Genomic DNA, 16,306 nt, shown 5'->3' on the forward strand with positions numbered 1-16,306 from the left:
AACATGGGGCCCTGAAGATAGTAACCTTTTGTTGTAAAGGTCAACCTTTCTGTAATAGAAATCAAGGAAATGAACGAGAATACAAGTTGTAGAAACTACCAGTTCCTTTCTCAGTGGTGATGTCCACGGGCCCTCTCCTGTCCCTGGCGTCTCTGGTCCTATCGGCCTCCACGCGTGCTCCTGAAGAGCGTGCAGGGCCCTGCTCTCTCCTCCATGTTTCCCTCTTCACGCTCCTCCTGGCCACTGGCTCCTTCCCCGTGACACCAAACACTCTCAGCTCTCCCTTGTTTCAGGGCTCCGCTCCCTGCACGTCTGCAATCCCCATCAGCCCCCTCTCACCTAGCCTGTCCTGGGTCTCTCACATCATTGCGTTTCTCTGGCTTCCTGGCTGCCTGATTTCTCCCTACCAACGAAGGAGTGACTGGAATGTGCCCAGAAAAGGGTTGGGTTCCATTCTACGCATCAGGGGTTTAAGGTCAGTGGACAACTCAGGAAAATGTGTCAAATGGAGAGATAGAGCACAAAGTTTAAGAAGGTTCCAAAGCCTGAGGCATAAAGATGTGACCATCAGCTCTAGATGCTACATACAAAGTTGGGATATACTGAAAGCTTAGGTTATGAGACCTAAAGAGGTGGTCCCAGGAGAAGAGAAGGGGACGGGGTGGATGAATCTTAGGTACTAGAGACTGCCACCATAAAAAGTGGGTGTAGGTCACTCCCCAAGAAGATTCATGGGTGATGGTCCCAGAAGCCACATTACAGTGAGTTGAGAAATGGAAGGACTGTGATGGTAGGAAGTAGTGAGTATGGTCAACTCTTCCAAGAAGGTTGGGCAGAACTGAGAAAGTGAAACAGTATTTTTTTGTAAGACGAGTGAGTTTAATATGGTTTTAGGCAAAGAAAGATTTATGCCTTCTTGTTTACATTTGTTTAATGTAAACATCTTCCCATTATAACTATAGCAATGTGTATGTCTGTATCTTTCTCCATATCTATAATAATAAAAGCATAATATGCTAATTAGACCGGATGTCCTTTGGATGAAGCCAGGGCTGCGAGGGAAGCCCGGGTCCCGGGTGCCAGAGGGAAGCCAGTGCTGGCAGCCAGGGGCAGGAAGTCCTACTCTTCTTTTTTAAAAAAATATATTTTGTTTATTTTTTACAGAGAGGAAAAGAGAGGGATAGAGAGTTAGAAACATCGATGAGAGAGAAACATCCATCAGCTGCCTCCTGCACACTCCCTACTGGGTATGTGTCCGCAACCAAGGTACATGCCCTTGACCGGAATCGAACCTGGGACCCTTGAGTCCACAGGCTGATGCTCTACCCACTGAGCCAAACCGGTTAGGGCAGGAAGGCCTACTCTTGCACGGATTTTGTGCATCAGGCTTCTAGTATATATATATATATATGTATATATATATATATATATATATATATATATAATGACTTCTGCTCATTTTGTAGATCTCTTGGTTTTTCTTTTTCTTTCCATCTCTTGTCCTTAGCCTTTTCTTTATCTTTTCCTTTGCTGTTTGCTATGGAGATTAATTGTATTTTTTATTACTTATTGACTGTCTCCCACTCATAATTTAAAACAAACTAAATGGAATATTTTACCTTCCTTTTGCAAAGACTAACAAAATAAATTAAATTTATTTTCTGTGTGTTTAATTTAGGTAAAAAAAATTTCAAAGTCATCAGAAATATCCTCTAAAAATCAACTTTTTTTGAATATCAAATTTAAAAATTTTATAGATTTCTATCTATAAATCTGAGCTGAGGAGATAAAAGGGAAGACAGGTAGGATTAGCCATTGTGAGAGGCTTGTTATTAAATGCTAAAATGCCAGCAAACAACCCCTTTAAGATCAAAGCCAATAGAACCAAAATTTGTAGTGTATATTAAGCTGGGTGCACCGGTACTTATTATGTCTGATCTCATCAGAAAGAAGTACAGCTGGGTCATGGTGATGGTGGCAGGATGTCTATTATTAAAAAAAAAAACACAGAAAACAAAAGTTGGCAAGAATGTGGAGACTTAAGAACACTTGGTCACTCTTGGTGAAATGTAAAATGGTGCAGCCAACAGTATGATGGTTCTTCAAAATATTAAAAATGGAATTGCCATATGATCCAGCAGTTCCACTTCTGGCATATAGCCATAAGGATTGAAAGCGGGGTCTCAAGGAGATATTTGCACACCCATGCTCATAGCAGCATTATTTACAACAGCCAAAATGTGCAAACAGCACAAGTCCCCACCAACCAATGAATGGATAAATAAAATGTGGTGTATACATGGGAAGAAATATCATCTAGCCTTAAAAATGAAGAAAATTCTGCCCGGCCGGCATGGCTCAGAGGCTGAGTGTCGACCTATGAACCAGGAGGTCACAGTTCAATTCCCGGTCAGGGCACATGCCGAGGTTGTGGGCTCGATCCCCAGTAGGGGGCGTGCAGGAGGCCGCGGATCGATGGTTCTCTCTCATCCCTGATGTTTCTGTCTCTTTCTCCCTTTCTCTCTGAAATGAATAAAAATATATTATAAAAAATAAAATAAAAATATATTAAAAAATAAATAAAATAAAAACGAAGAAAATCCTGACACATGGTACATCATAGGCGAAACTTGAGAACATCAAGCTGAGAAAAACAAGACAGCCTCCAAATACAAATGCTGTGTAATTCCACTTCAGTGAGGGCCCTCAGGACTCAAATTCACAGAAACAGGATGTAGAATGGTAGCTGCCAGGCGCTTGAGAGAGGAGGGGGTGGGGGGTTGTTATTTCATGGGCGTAGAGTTTTAGTTTTGCAAGATGAAACATTCCTGGAGATCTGTGTCACAACAACATGAATATACTTAACACTAATAAACAGTACACTTAGAAATGGCGAAATTAGTAAAATTTATTTCTGATTTACCATAATTCAAGATTTGGAAAACAAAAGAGGAAATGAAAGAAATCCTCATCCGAGGATATTTCTTCCATTGACCTTTAGAGAGAGAGAGAAGATAGGGAGGAGTGGGGGGGGGGGGGGAGAGAGAGAGGGAAACATGGATGTGAGAGAGATACATTGACTATTTGCCTCCTGCACATCAGGGCCGGGGATCAAACCTGCAACTGAGGTACATGTCCTAGACCAGGAATTGAACCTGAGACCCTTTGGTCCAGGGGCCAACACTGAGCAAAACCGGCCAAGGTTACCCTTCTTAATAAAAATAAAAATAAGAGCAAAACAAAAACCCAAATAACTCCTGCCCTTTATGACTCCCTCCACACTGCACTAATGACCAATGGGAAATCTGTGCCTATTGGCCATCTCTGAATTCTTTGGAAAAATATTATGCAGGCCGTGTGCCCATTTTTTTAATTGAGTTGTATGAGTTCTTTACATATTTTTTTTTTTATACTAACCCCTTACCTGGGGAGTTGTTGTTTCATAGGGATAGTTTCTGTTTGAGATGATGAAAATGTTCTGGAAATGTATAGAGGTGAGGGCTAAACCACAGTGTGAATGTACGTCACTGAATTGTACACTTAACATGGTTAAACTGGTGAATTTTGTCCTTTATAGCTTACCATAATCCAAACAATAACTGGCATTATCTTGGTTTTCTTTTACTGCAACATTGAATTCTCTTTGATTTAGGATTTAAATTATAATACGACTAGAGGCCCAGTGCATGAAACTTGTGCTTGGGTGGGTCCCTAGCGGCTGCTGGCTGCCAGCCAGGGCCTTCCTTTGTTCTGTGCCACCCCCTGGTGGTCAGCACACATCACAGCAAGCTATAGAACTTCCAGTCTCCTGGTTGAACTCCTGAGGGGACACTATGCATATTAGGCATATATATATATTGAATAATAATATAGTTATTTCCTATTGGGCAATTAATATGTGCCAGTCCCTATGTAAAGTGATATGTTTTATCATTCAGTCTTCACAACAGCCACGTGAGGAGGTTTTTAACCCAGTTTGTAGAGGAGAAAAGGAAGGCTCAGGAAGCTTAGAAAATGTTCCCAAAGTTACATGCTACTGAGAGCCCAGGTCTCTCTGGGTGGGCAGAGCCCGTGTCCTACTTTCCTGCTTCTGTTTTCTTATGCTGAGTCGTTGCATGCCACCTCCTGGGAAGACGGAACGGTGGGATTCAGACTCAGGCAATCGGCAATCTCCTTCAGAATATGGGCTTTTTAATACTGAAGTCATGCAGTGGCCAGAAAACTTCCTTCCCCCTGCCCTCATCACTCAGCCCGATCCCAACCAGCCCCAACACGGCAGAGGGTCCCCCAGGGCAAACCCTGCCCTGTTGGTCAGGCCCTCCTTGTTTCTGGGACTCCCCAGACCTAGAATGTCAGGGGCCTGGTGGGATTTCGGATCCTATGCATTTGAGAGATGAAATGAAATGAAGTGACTTGGCAACCTTTGCCAGACTCTTCTTTGCCCTGCATCCCTTCCTTCTTATCGGGTCCACTATGGAAACGGCTTGCGGGCTGCCCTGCAACTGGTCTTGTTATTCATGAGAGTTGTTCTTGTAATCTACTCAGGGCCCCCCGATGTCCCAGTGCAGCCTCCCCCACTTCCTCACCCCATTTAGGCTTGGGGTTTGGTAGAATCAGACTACCAGGCCTGGTGGGACTCACTTGGCCCAGATGGAATTTCAAAGTTGTACCACAGTCCTTCCTCAGCCACAGTTCATTTCTCTTGGGTCTCTTGGCTCTCAAGACAGTGTGTGTGTGTGTGTGTGTGTGTGTGTGTGTGTGTGTGTGTGTGTGTTGGGGGGGAGGTCAGGGAGTTGAGAGCAAAGGCTTTTCTGGATGTTGAGGTTTGTTCAGAAAGGATGGGTAGGGTGTAGTTGGGAGGGGGTCCTTGCCAGTCAGCTGGGTTTTAACTTCTCTGATAGGAGGGGCTTGAATGGAACCTCATCCTTGACTGACAAGCTGTTGCAGTAGCTTTCATTACAGCAGAGGAAAACGTCTTTCTTCTTGTTGGTGATGCGTATATATTCCACACATCTTTTGGGGCAGCCCAGGATGGAGTATTGGTAGACGTATTCTACAGAGGGTGGGGAAATGGCAGAGAGGCCCAGGTTAGACTCGGGGTATGCCAGGGAATGTAGCTGAGTGAGCAGCCCCCCTCCACTCTGTCCCCTTAGGAAGAGTCTGAGACTTGAAGACCCATCCACCAAAGGGGCGGCCTCCTTCCAGGGTACCTCACTCCTCCCCCCAACATCCACATGCATTTGCAGCAAAGGAGCTGTAACAGCTAGACTTGATTAGGGATTCAGTCCCTGGACATCAGAGATGGATGGGATTTGGAGGTCATCCATTAAAATTCAATCATTGGCCGGCTGGTGTGGCTCAGCGGTTGAGCACTGACCCAGGGGTCACCAGTTTGATTCTCAGTCAGGGCACATGCCCAGGTTGTGAGCTCGATCCCCAGTAAGGGGTGTGCAGGAGGCAGCCAATCGATGATGTTTCTCTCTCATCGATGTTTCTATCTTTCTATCCCTCTCCCATTCTCTCTCTCTAAAAATCAATCTATATATATATATATAAAAGCCTAAGTAACTATTATGACCTATGGACTGAATGACCAGTCGCTATGAAAATGCACTGACCACCAGGGGGCAGATGCTCAATGCAGGAGCTGCCTCCTGGTGGTCAGTGCGTTCCCACAGCCAACCTCCTTCGGTCTCTCCCCCCCTCCCCGCCCCCCCCTCCCGGCCATGGCCCTGATCACTAGTCAGGCTGAGGGACCCTACCCGTGCACGAATTCGTGCACCAGGCCTCTAGTAAAAACATATTTAAAAAACACACACAATTCAATCATTGTACAGATGAGCAATTTGAACTTAGAGAAGGAAAACCACGTGCCCTAGATCTTACACTGAGTTCACGCTAGAGCTGGTGGGACTAAAGAATTCAAACTCCAGACCTAAGGCTCTTTTTGTTTGTTGGTTCTCCAGGCCAAGGCATAACATTCAATTTCCCATCCCTCCCTTCCCTCCAGCCCTCACCTCACCTCCAGTGTAATGTTGAGTGTACACTTCTCTGGTCTGGCAAGCAAAGTCAGGGTATCTGGATTTACAGGAACCTAAATTCTTTCTGCAGGTCTTGCCGACAAATTCATTGCAGGAGGTGCAAACTGGAGTTCTCCTCTTAGGATCTGGACATTATGTGAGAACCGTGGGGTGAGGCCAAGGAACGCCAAATAGTCAGAGAAAGAGAAAAGGGCCCCACGGTGGGGGTAAGACTTGAGGCCAGGACCCTGGACTTTCCAGGCTTCTCGTCCCCTTGGGGGACCCTCCCAGCACAGCCCACAGCTATCTCAAGGAACCCGGTTCTATGTCATGCAGGGTTACCAGAAAGTTCTCTTCCTTCTTTCTTTTCAGGCTCACCCTGCATCTGTGGCTTCTAGAGAGGACACCGAACTAGGCATTTTATTGCTGGTAGAGCCACGTAAGCTTGTCTGAGAGAGAAGACCCAGGATTCCTTGGGGGAAAAGGGAAGAGGGGGTATCCCTATTCCAAGTTACTTATCAAGGCCTGGGCTCAGTTGAGAGAAAAGGTGTATTGCTCTCTAACTTGCCCATGTACAGACCTCAGTGATTCTTTTTTTTTTTTTTTTTAAAGCAAATCAGTGTCTTTATTTACCTAATTATGGAGGTGTTTTGGCTTTTAAAAAATATATATTTTATTGATTTTTTACAGAGAGAAGGGAGAGGAATAGAGAGTTAGAAACATTAATCAGCTGCCTCCTGCACACCCCCCCAATGGGGATGTGCCTGCAACCAAGGTACATGCCCTTGATAGGAATTGAACCTGGAACCCTTCAGTCCACAGGCCGACGCTCTATCCACTGAGCCAAACCAGTTAGGGCCTCAGTGATTCCTTATCAGCCCTTCCCCTCACATCATCCCGGGAGTTATACTTCGGTGAAGCTACTGAACAGCAGACACAGCAGGGGCCCCAGGGAGAGTTTCCATGTGGGGGAGGGAATTTACAGCAGCCAAGGGCTCAGGGGCCTGAGCCCAGCAAACACTGTCCCTACAGCTTCTGCTCCTCCTCCTCAGGACTTCCTAGGACATTACTCCCTGATCCCATCCCTCTGCCTGGTTGACTCACCATCTGCAGAAGAACAGCTCAAGAGCAGGAGGGCTCCTGGGAGCAGGAGGAGCGGGAGCCAGCCCATATATGTTGGGAAAAGGACGATGCAGCAGGAATCCAAGCTCCAGGGAGGGCTCAGTGTCCTAGACAGGCTGTGGGATGGAGACGAAGCTGCAGTTCCTCCCAGCCTCCTGCTCTTCCAGTTGCATCCTGAGCTGTAGAAGGTGCCTTTAATTTATTTACTTGCATTGGGAGGCCCCGCCTCTGAGAGTGGGTGCTCTGCCTCTTCTCTCCGTTCCAGAGCCCACGCAGGGCCAGGACCCAGACATTTACATAAGAAAGAGGTGATCAAAGGAAGACAGAATAGTCCCAAGCTCATCCCAGAAAAGGCAGGGGATCTAAGGGAAGCAGAGCAGGAGCCACCTTAAGATTCCACACATTCTCTGCTTTTTCCAACCTTTCGATGTTTGGGATGAACTCTGTGTGAGGTTACCAACTAGCCCACTGAGCCCCGGTACCAGGCTATCCCCCACAGGCACACAAATGCGTGGCACACCCATGGGTTGTGTTGGATTCCTTGATTCAGCCACATCGCCTGACACTGGGCTGGTCAAGGGGGTGACCATTCAAGTGAAGGTAAGAACGGAGCTCACCTCAGATTTTCAGTATGTCTGGTAAGAATGGAGTTGGAGATGACACATTCAGCTATCATTCAATAAAACATGTCTCGCACAAGGACCCAAGGCGTCACCATATCAGATTGTCCCAAGTGGTGAGCCAATTACAGGATAGGAAATCTAAGTGGACTATATACTCATTAGCCCACAGCTGGGAGAAATTGGAGGCAGGAAAATAAAGGAGATCATTCACATTCTATTTTGCAACAATTCCATTTTTCCCCCCAGGCAAACAACCAGATTATATGTTAAGGAAACCATGGCACCTATTCAAAGGGAGGGCATCTTAAAGGTTGCAAGCCTCCCAACATGTTTTTTTTTCTCTCTCTCTCTCTCTTTATGTCCCTCTCTGTCCCTTCTGACAACTCATTAAGTCCCCTTGCTTTTCTTTCCCACGTCTCTTGACTAAGTTGTATTGGGACCATGACTAGGACACAACCCAAGTCTAAGCATCAACCGCTTTAGCCTGGCTGCTGTAGCAACTTTTGCTGGTCCCCCAGTTAGTTCCCTTGCTCTCTTCTCCTATAGTTCCACCTCAGATCGTTTCACAGTCTAGTCCTAACCAGACCAAAAGCTATTCAGAAGAGGAGTCAAACACCATTGACTAGAATAAGAGAACAATCTATGGAGGGAGTACAATGTAATAAATTATAGGACTTGGCTAAGCAGAATCAAGATCAATGGCATTCTTTAAAGAGAGAAAGGTGCACGCAAAGCTATGTCACATATCGGAGTCTTTTCTTATAATGTCTTTATTTGGTTTTGGTATTAAGGTAATGCTGGCTCCATAAAATGAGTTAGGACAAACTAATTCCTCCTCAATTTTCTGGGAGACTTTTTTGAGAATTTGTGTTATTCCTTTTTGTTTGTTTGTTTGTTTTAGAGAGAGAGAGAGAGAGAGAGAGAGAGAAGAGAGAGAGAAGAGAGAGAGAGAGAGAGAAACATTGATGTGAGAGTGAAATATCCATCGGCTGCCTCCTACACACCCACTAGCAGGGATCAAGCCTGCAACACAGGCATGTGCCCTGACTGGGAATTGAATTGGCAACCTTTCAGTGTACGAGATAAACCATACTGGTCAGGGCAGTGTTATTCCTTCCTGAACTGTTCAATGAGTTCACCAGTAAAGCATTGGAACTTTCCTTATGAGAAGGTTAATATCTTGAAAAGCGTATTTCTTTCTTCTTGAGTGTCCTTTAGTAGTTGGAGTCCTTAATAATAATAAGCACCAGGTGAGTGTGCTTATGCGAAGATGGAAGATCATGTGTTTGCCAGACTGATGGGTGCCAGAGGGGAGGGGGGTTGGGGGTCTGGGTGAAGGAATTGAGAAGTACAGATTGGTAGTTACAGAATAGCCATGGGGACGTAAAGTTCAGCATAGGGAATATAGTCAATAATATTGTAATGACTACTAGTATGTACGGTGCCAGGTGGGTATTAGAAATATCAGGGGGAACATTTTATAAAGTATACTAGAGGTCCAGTGCACGGATTCGTGCATCGGTGGGGTCCTTCAGCCTGGTCTGCGGGGATCAGGCTGAAACCGGCTCTCCGACATCCCCCGAGGGGTCCTGGATTGTGAGAGGGCATAGGCCAGGCCGAGGGACCCCACTGGTGCACTATCAGGGCCAGGGAGGGACTGTGGGAGGGCTCCAGGGCGTGTCCAGCCTGTCTGGCCTAGTCCCAATTGTCTGGATCCCAGCAGCAAGCTAACATACCAGTTGGAGCATCTGCCCCTGGTGGTCAGTGCGCATCATAGCAACTGGTCAAACGGTTGAACAAATGGTCGGACACTTAGCATGTTAGGTTTTTATTATATAGGATGATTGTCTAACCACTATGCTGTAGACCTGAAACTCATACAAAATAATGTTGAATGTAAACTGCAATTGAAAAAAATTAACATCACAAAAAAGGGTAATGTGTTTGCAGTGTTTCTAACAGAGCAGGTGCTTAGAAAATGTATAGTCGTTATTATTGTTATCCTCCGAAGAGAAAAAGAACAGTCTCTGACTAAGACAAAAAGAAGTCTCTATGTTAATTTCATTCAGAAATCTATACAATAGTCCTGGCTGGTGTTGCTCAGTGGTTAGAGGGTCAGCCCAAAGACTGAAGGGTCGCAGGTTCTATTCCAATCAAGGGCATGCACCTCGATTGCAGACTCAATCCCAGCCTGGTCAGAGCTCATGCAGGAGGCAGCCAATCTATGTGTCTCTTTCACATCAATGTTTCTCTCTGCCCCTCCCTTCCACTCTCTCTAAATTTCAATGGGAAAATATCCTCAGGCGAGGAATAACAACAACAAAACAAACCTGTCCCATAAAATGACAGGAATTCAAAAGCCCAAACACGAACACCTTGGAAGAATAAAAATATCAACGGTTGCACCCCAGGGACTTTTCATTGCACCCCTTCCCTCGTTTGGTGATTATAATCTTTCAGCAGCCAGCAATCGTTTTCTCTCAGGGTGACTCTGTAGCTCACATATGGATATAGAAATGCCAGTTAAGTCGCTTCCAGAGCTCAAGGGAGGACTGATTCTGTGCTCCCTCCGTGGCTCACGGGAGGAGCTGTAGCTGAAAGTCCGTACCTGGAGACTGGCAGTAGTTCTGCTGTGGCCAGACACGCCCTCCGATGTGAGCAGCAGGGGAGGTCGCCTGCTCCCATCCCACGTCCTCTAGGTCTGGGTGGCCGGGGTGGCTGCTTCCTCAGTGCGTTCTGATGCAGGCCTTTAGAGGAAAACTCGGAGACGTTGACCCCAGACTGTTAATTCCTTGGGCATCAGTCTTCCCGCTTTTTAAGGTTTTGAAATGGAGGCTGGGAAAGGTTAAATGATTTGCCGGGGCCACAGTGCTAGGCGGCAGGACTGAGATTTCCACGTGGGCCTGTCACCGGAGCTCGTGCACCTTTAAACATTTTTTATTTCAACAGTTCAGAGGTATAGGTGACAACACTGTAAGATCTTAAAAATGTACATCCTGGTGATTTGGTATACACTGTGAAATTTGTACAACTACAAAATGAGTATCTTTAAAAGCGTATTAGTGACACGACCTCTCCCTCACCCCCAATCAAGTTAGTTAACACACCCATCATCTCACATTGTGCTAAATAAAATAAGGCAGACAGAGAAAGACAGATAAAAACAGCAACAGCAGCAGCAGCAACAACAGTAAAACTCATAGAAACAGAGAATAGAAAAGGAGTTGCCAGAGACAGGATGAAGGGAATAGGAAGAGGTTGGTATAAGGGCACAGACTCTCCGCCATAAGATGGACACGGTCTGCGGCTCAAATGTACAGCGTGGTGACCATAGTTGATAACAGGGTATGGTGGAATTGAAATTTTGGCTATTTCTTTTTTAAAATATATTTTATTGATTTCAGAGAGGAAGGGGTGAGGGAGAGAAAGATAGAAACATCAACGATGAGAGAGAATCATTGATTGGCTGCCTCCTGCACGCCCCCTACTGGGGATTGAGCCCGCAACCCAGGCATGTGCCCTTGGCCGGAATCGAACCTAGGACCCTTCAGTCTGCAGGCCAATGCTCTATCCACTGAGCCAAACCAACTAGGGCTTGGCTATTTCATCACTTTTGAAGTTATAGAGACCTGGTACACCAGCAGACCCAAAGCACAGTGCCTTTGGACATACCTGGCCGACTTGGGGGAGGAAGTTTTCTGGGGTGAGGGGGAGTGTGGAAGTGTGACAAGAATCTCACTTTCTTATTCTATGGGTGAGCATACATTTTCAGGAAATGTCTAAGTCATGGAGAGGAGGCTATGTCCTCTTTCTAACCTTGCATTTTCAACACTTCGGCACATGTTAAGTCTTTGAAATTGTAAGAGCTGTGCTTTTTTTTTTTCCCCTTGAGTATGTTCATATCTGCTAAAATGCACTAACACCCTTTCACTTCTTCCCACCCACCTCTGAATGGCACCTGGAGCTCTATGCTGCCCTGTTCTAATGAGTGCTCCCTGTTCCTTCTCACCTGACTAAGCTCTTCGCCGTTCATCTGCTGCCCACCTGGACTTAATGATCAGAAACTAGCTCAGCTCCAGGCCCCAAGAAGAAGATGTTCCATTCCCCTAACCCTATGGGCTGACCCCAGGATTCTCGGAGTTACATACACAGCGTTAGTGCGCCTGCTTCTTTGAGAACAGGGACCCCACACTATAGAAACATGACCAGTGGTGCGTCTCTCTCAGGCCTCCTCCTCCTCTCTCTCTCTTTTTTTTTAAAAAAAATATTTTTTATTGATTTTAGGGAGAGGAAGGAAGAGGGGGAGATAGGGATAGAAACATCAATGGTGAGAGAGAATCATTGATCAGCTGCCTCCTGCACGGCCCACACTGGGGATCAAGCCCGAAACTCAGGAATCGAACAGTAACCTCCTGGTTCATTAGGTCAACACTCAACCACTGAGCCATGCCAGCCTGGTTTTTTAGAGTTTTCTTGAATCTCTGAGATGATGTTTTCCATACTGGAAAGTTCTCAGCTCTAACATTCATCTAATGGAATACTACATAGAAAAAAAGCAAGCTTCATACAAAAACATGGATGATTTATAAAAATGCAGACTGGCCGAGACCGGTTTGGCTCAGTGGATAGAGCGTCGGCCTGCGGACTGAAGGGTCCCGGGTTCGATTCCGGTCAAGGGCATGTACCTTGGTTGCGGGCACATCCCCAGTAGGGGTTGTGCAAGAGGCAGCTGATCAATGTTTCTCTCTCATCGATGTTTCTGACTCTCTATCCCTCTCTCTTCCTCTCTGTAATAAAATCAATAAAATATATTTAAAAAAAAAATGCAGACTGTTTGACTCCATGTATAGTGATATTCAAAACCAAGCAAAGATATGGTGTGGTAAGACTATAAAACTATAAATTTCATAAGAGAAAGGATGGCGTTCCCACTAGATGAGGCAGTTAGCTGAGGAGACTGTGGTTAGGAAGGAGCACCTGCCATGGAGGAGTTTTCTGTGGCCCCGGCAACACTCAATTTCCTGACCCGGCTCATAGTTACATGTATACTTTAGAGTAATTGCAGATGTGCATTCGTGTTCTGTGCTCTTTCTTGGTATGTATGTTCGTTTCCACCAATATAAAAATCCCACAGCTACACACACACACAGGAAATAACACGGGGAATTTGCTTCAGTGAACTGGTCAGGGACAGTCTCTCTGAATACAGAGAGATTATTTTTATAATTATGACAGATGTGAGATTATTTTTATAATTACGGCATATGTAAGATTACTTTTATAATGATGATATATGTAAGATTATTTTTATAATGATAACATATGTAAAAACACGTCATAAACTCGCAGGACAGCGGGCTATGTGCACGTTGGGAGTGCTGGCAGTTTGCCAAGAGGTCTCTGAGCAAGGCCTTCATGTACCATGAGTTCACGTTGGAGAGGAGAAGGCGAGTCCCAAATTCTATAGTATAGATTTTTGAGTGAAATTAACCTAGAGACTTTTTTTTTTGTCTTAGTCAGAGACTGTTCTTTTTCTCTTCAGAGAATAACAATAATAATGACTATATTTTTTCTAAGCACCTGCTCTGCTAGAAACACTGCAAACACATTACCATTTTCTTTTGAGATGTTAATTTTTTCAATTCAATATTATTTTGTATGAGTTTTAGGTCTACAGTATAGTGGTTAGACAATCATCTATCTATATATATAAAAGGCTAAGTGACCACCTGACCGTCCAACCGTCCAACCAGCTGGTACATATGATGTGCACTGACCACCAGGGGGCAGACACTCAAGCTGTGGTGACTTGGCAGCGGTGTTCTCGGGTGATGCACCCCGGAACCAGAGAGGAGGGAGCCCAATTCCTCACGGGGCAATTCCACCTTCAGCCCTGGGTTATGTTATTGCTGGGGCACTGTCGGCCCCAAATATGGTTTCTTATTAATTTCCTTTCAATGTTCACGAATCTGTGCACCCTCCTGTACACCAAAAGGTTGCTGGTCCAATTCCTGGTCAGGGCACATGCCTGGGTTGCGGGCTCAATCCTCAGTGTGGGATATGCAGGAGGCAGCTGATCAATGAGTCTCTATCATCATTGATGTTTCTATCTCTCTCTCTTTCTCCCTTTGTCTCTGAAATACATTAAAAAAATTTTTTTTTAATTAAAGAAAGGAATAACACTAATTCTCAAAAAAGTCTTCCAGAAAATTGAGGTCACCTGGGAAGACTTCTTCTGGAGATAGCTGGGTTAGCCGGCGGCATATTGAACATACAGGACATATTATTTGCGATGTAAGCTGTAACAGGACCAATGGATAAGCTATTGGCTACTCATTCTCCCTTGAGTCCTAGCCCTCCCTCCCTAGTCACTCCAATGGCCATGTTACCTTCTCCAGACCTCAGAACCACAGGGAGGAGCTGTCTAGGGAACTGTGGGTGTTTTGAACAAGCTTGAGATTCGCAGAAAATCCTCAGGGGTGGCGAGTCTCAGGGTAGAAAAGAACACACACAGGCTCCCCAGAGACATTTCTCTCATGTTCTTTATTGGATCTGCACATGTTGTCTGAAAAGCTTCTGTTTTCACACTCTTCGAGATGGTAGAACTTCTCTGGTTTCAACAGGTCCTGGTAACCCAGAGCTGTATTCCTCCCTCGCCCGAGGGAAAAGAGACAGGCTGCTCTGTTCTGACTGTTCTTTCCAACCCTGATCGAGAAGAGGCTGTTCTTTCTGCTGGATCACTGGCCTGTGTCCTGTGGGTCCTGGGAAAAGCCAGGAGCCTGAGGCTAGTGGTGCCTCATGGGGCCAGTGAATGTGCTTCTTCATCCAGTTGACTCGCCTCATCACGTGTGGGATCTGCCACAGCTGAGAGCTCCGTCCTCACATCCGGGTACTCACCACCAGCCCCATGAACCTCTTCTGAAAGGTCATTATGTGGAACTATCTGGATTAGCAATAAATTTCAGGATATTTGGCTAAATTCCCTGTGGAGAGTCGATCTGTTTCCTTTAAAAGTAATAACTAGAAAGCAAATCTCCATTCAAGACATGTCATTTTTAGTATTTTGCCTAACATCGGAGATGCAAAGCAAAAATCCTAGCCCTAATCTAACCGGCTTCTAATCTCACACATATGGACGCCACTGAAGACCTCCCTGGTCACTCTCAGTTGAGATAAACCTTAGCTACTCTTCCGATCTAATTGTACCTCCGGAACGCTGTGATGGGGAGAGGGGCATCCTGAATAAAGGGGCCATGCAGACTTAGGTAAGGTCTAAAGCAATCCTGGACACTTTTAAGTCATGGGTCTGAAATTTAGGACATAAAAATAATTATTTTTGGGGTGCACTAAGAGGATAAGAAAAAGGATTAGAGGCACTGAGAGAAGGAACAGAGTGGGCCCAAGGAGAAAATCAGGAGTATCGGCTGGCATGGCTCAGTGGTTGAACATCAACCTATGAACCAGGAAGTCATGGTTCAATTCCCGTTCAGGACACATGCCCGGGTTGTGGTCTTGATCCCCAGTGTGGGGCGTGCAGGAGGCAGTTGATCCATGATTCTCTCTCATCATTGATGTTTCTATCTCTCTCTCCCTTCCCCTCCCTCTCTGCAATCAATAATAAAAATATATTTTAAACAAGGAAAATCGGGTATTTTGAGATATTAAGGCTGGGAGTATGTGAGGAGATTTTAGGAGAAAAGTAAGTCAGTGGAATGGGTTCAATAAGCAAAGAATCCAGGTGGGTCAGTAAAGCAGGAGAGAGAAGTCTCTTCTTTAGGAGAAGTGGCATAATGGCATCACAGGGGAGTAATTAGTGAGGAGACGGTCCTGGCAGGCGCAGAAGGAGAGCCTGTTCTTTCTGGTGGCTGCCATTGGCAAAAGAAACAAGTATGGAAGGAAAGATCTCAAACTGTGGGAGAGAGGAATACAGAGAAGCAGAGGAGATACTAAACGTCAGGGCGATGAGACGAGCTAATGATTATGCACAACACAAAAATCAGTGATGACGTGTGTGTGTGTGTGTGTGTGTGTGTGTGTGTGACGCACAAATACGTAATGGTGCCATTTCACAGCTTCACCCGAGTTCTAGGTGCCCCAGGGAAGCAGTTCAAGAGTTTACCTCTCTTCCTCCTTCTTTCCTTGATGGAAAAAAAAAAAAAAAAAAAAAAAAAAAAAGCTAGTGTGCTCTTTGGTATGCAGTAATAACGTCCAGTATATCATGGGGAAAAACTCGTTGGTGCATCGCTCTTGGCCCCTGCCTCATCAGCCCACATCTGGCTGAGACCACTGCCCCCTTTGCTGTAGACCTACATTGTGCCCTAGTGCCGTGGTCGGCAAACTCATTAGTCAACAGAGCCAAATATCAACAGTACAACGATTGAAACTTCTTTTGAGAGCCAAACTTTTTAAACTTAAACTTCTTCTAACGCCTCTTCTTCAGGTCAGTGGTTAGACTCGCCCAGGCCGTGGTATTTTGTGGAAGAGCCACACTCAAGGGGCCAAAGAGCCGCATGTGGCTCGCGAGCCGCAGTTTGCCGACCA

Source organism: Eptesicus fuscus, chromosome 23 (assembly GCF_027574615.1).
Source record: "Eptesicus fuscus isolate TK198812 chromosome 23, DD_ASM_mEF_20220401, whole genome shotgun sequence".
Taxonomy (NCBI): domain Eukaryota; kingdom Metazoa; phylum Chordata; class Mammalia; order Chiroptera; family Vespertilionidae; genus Eptesicus; species Eptesicus fuscus.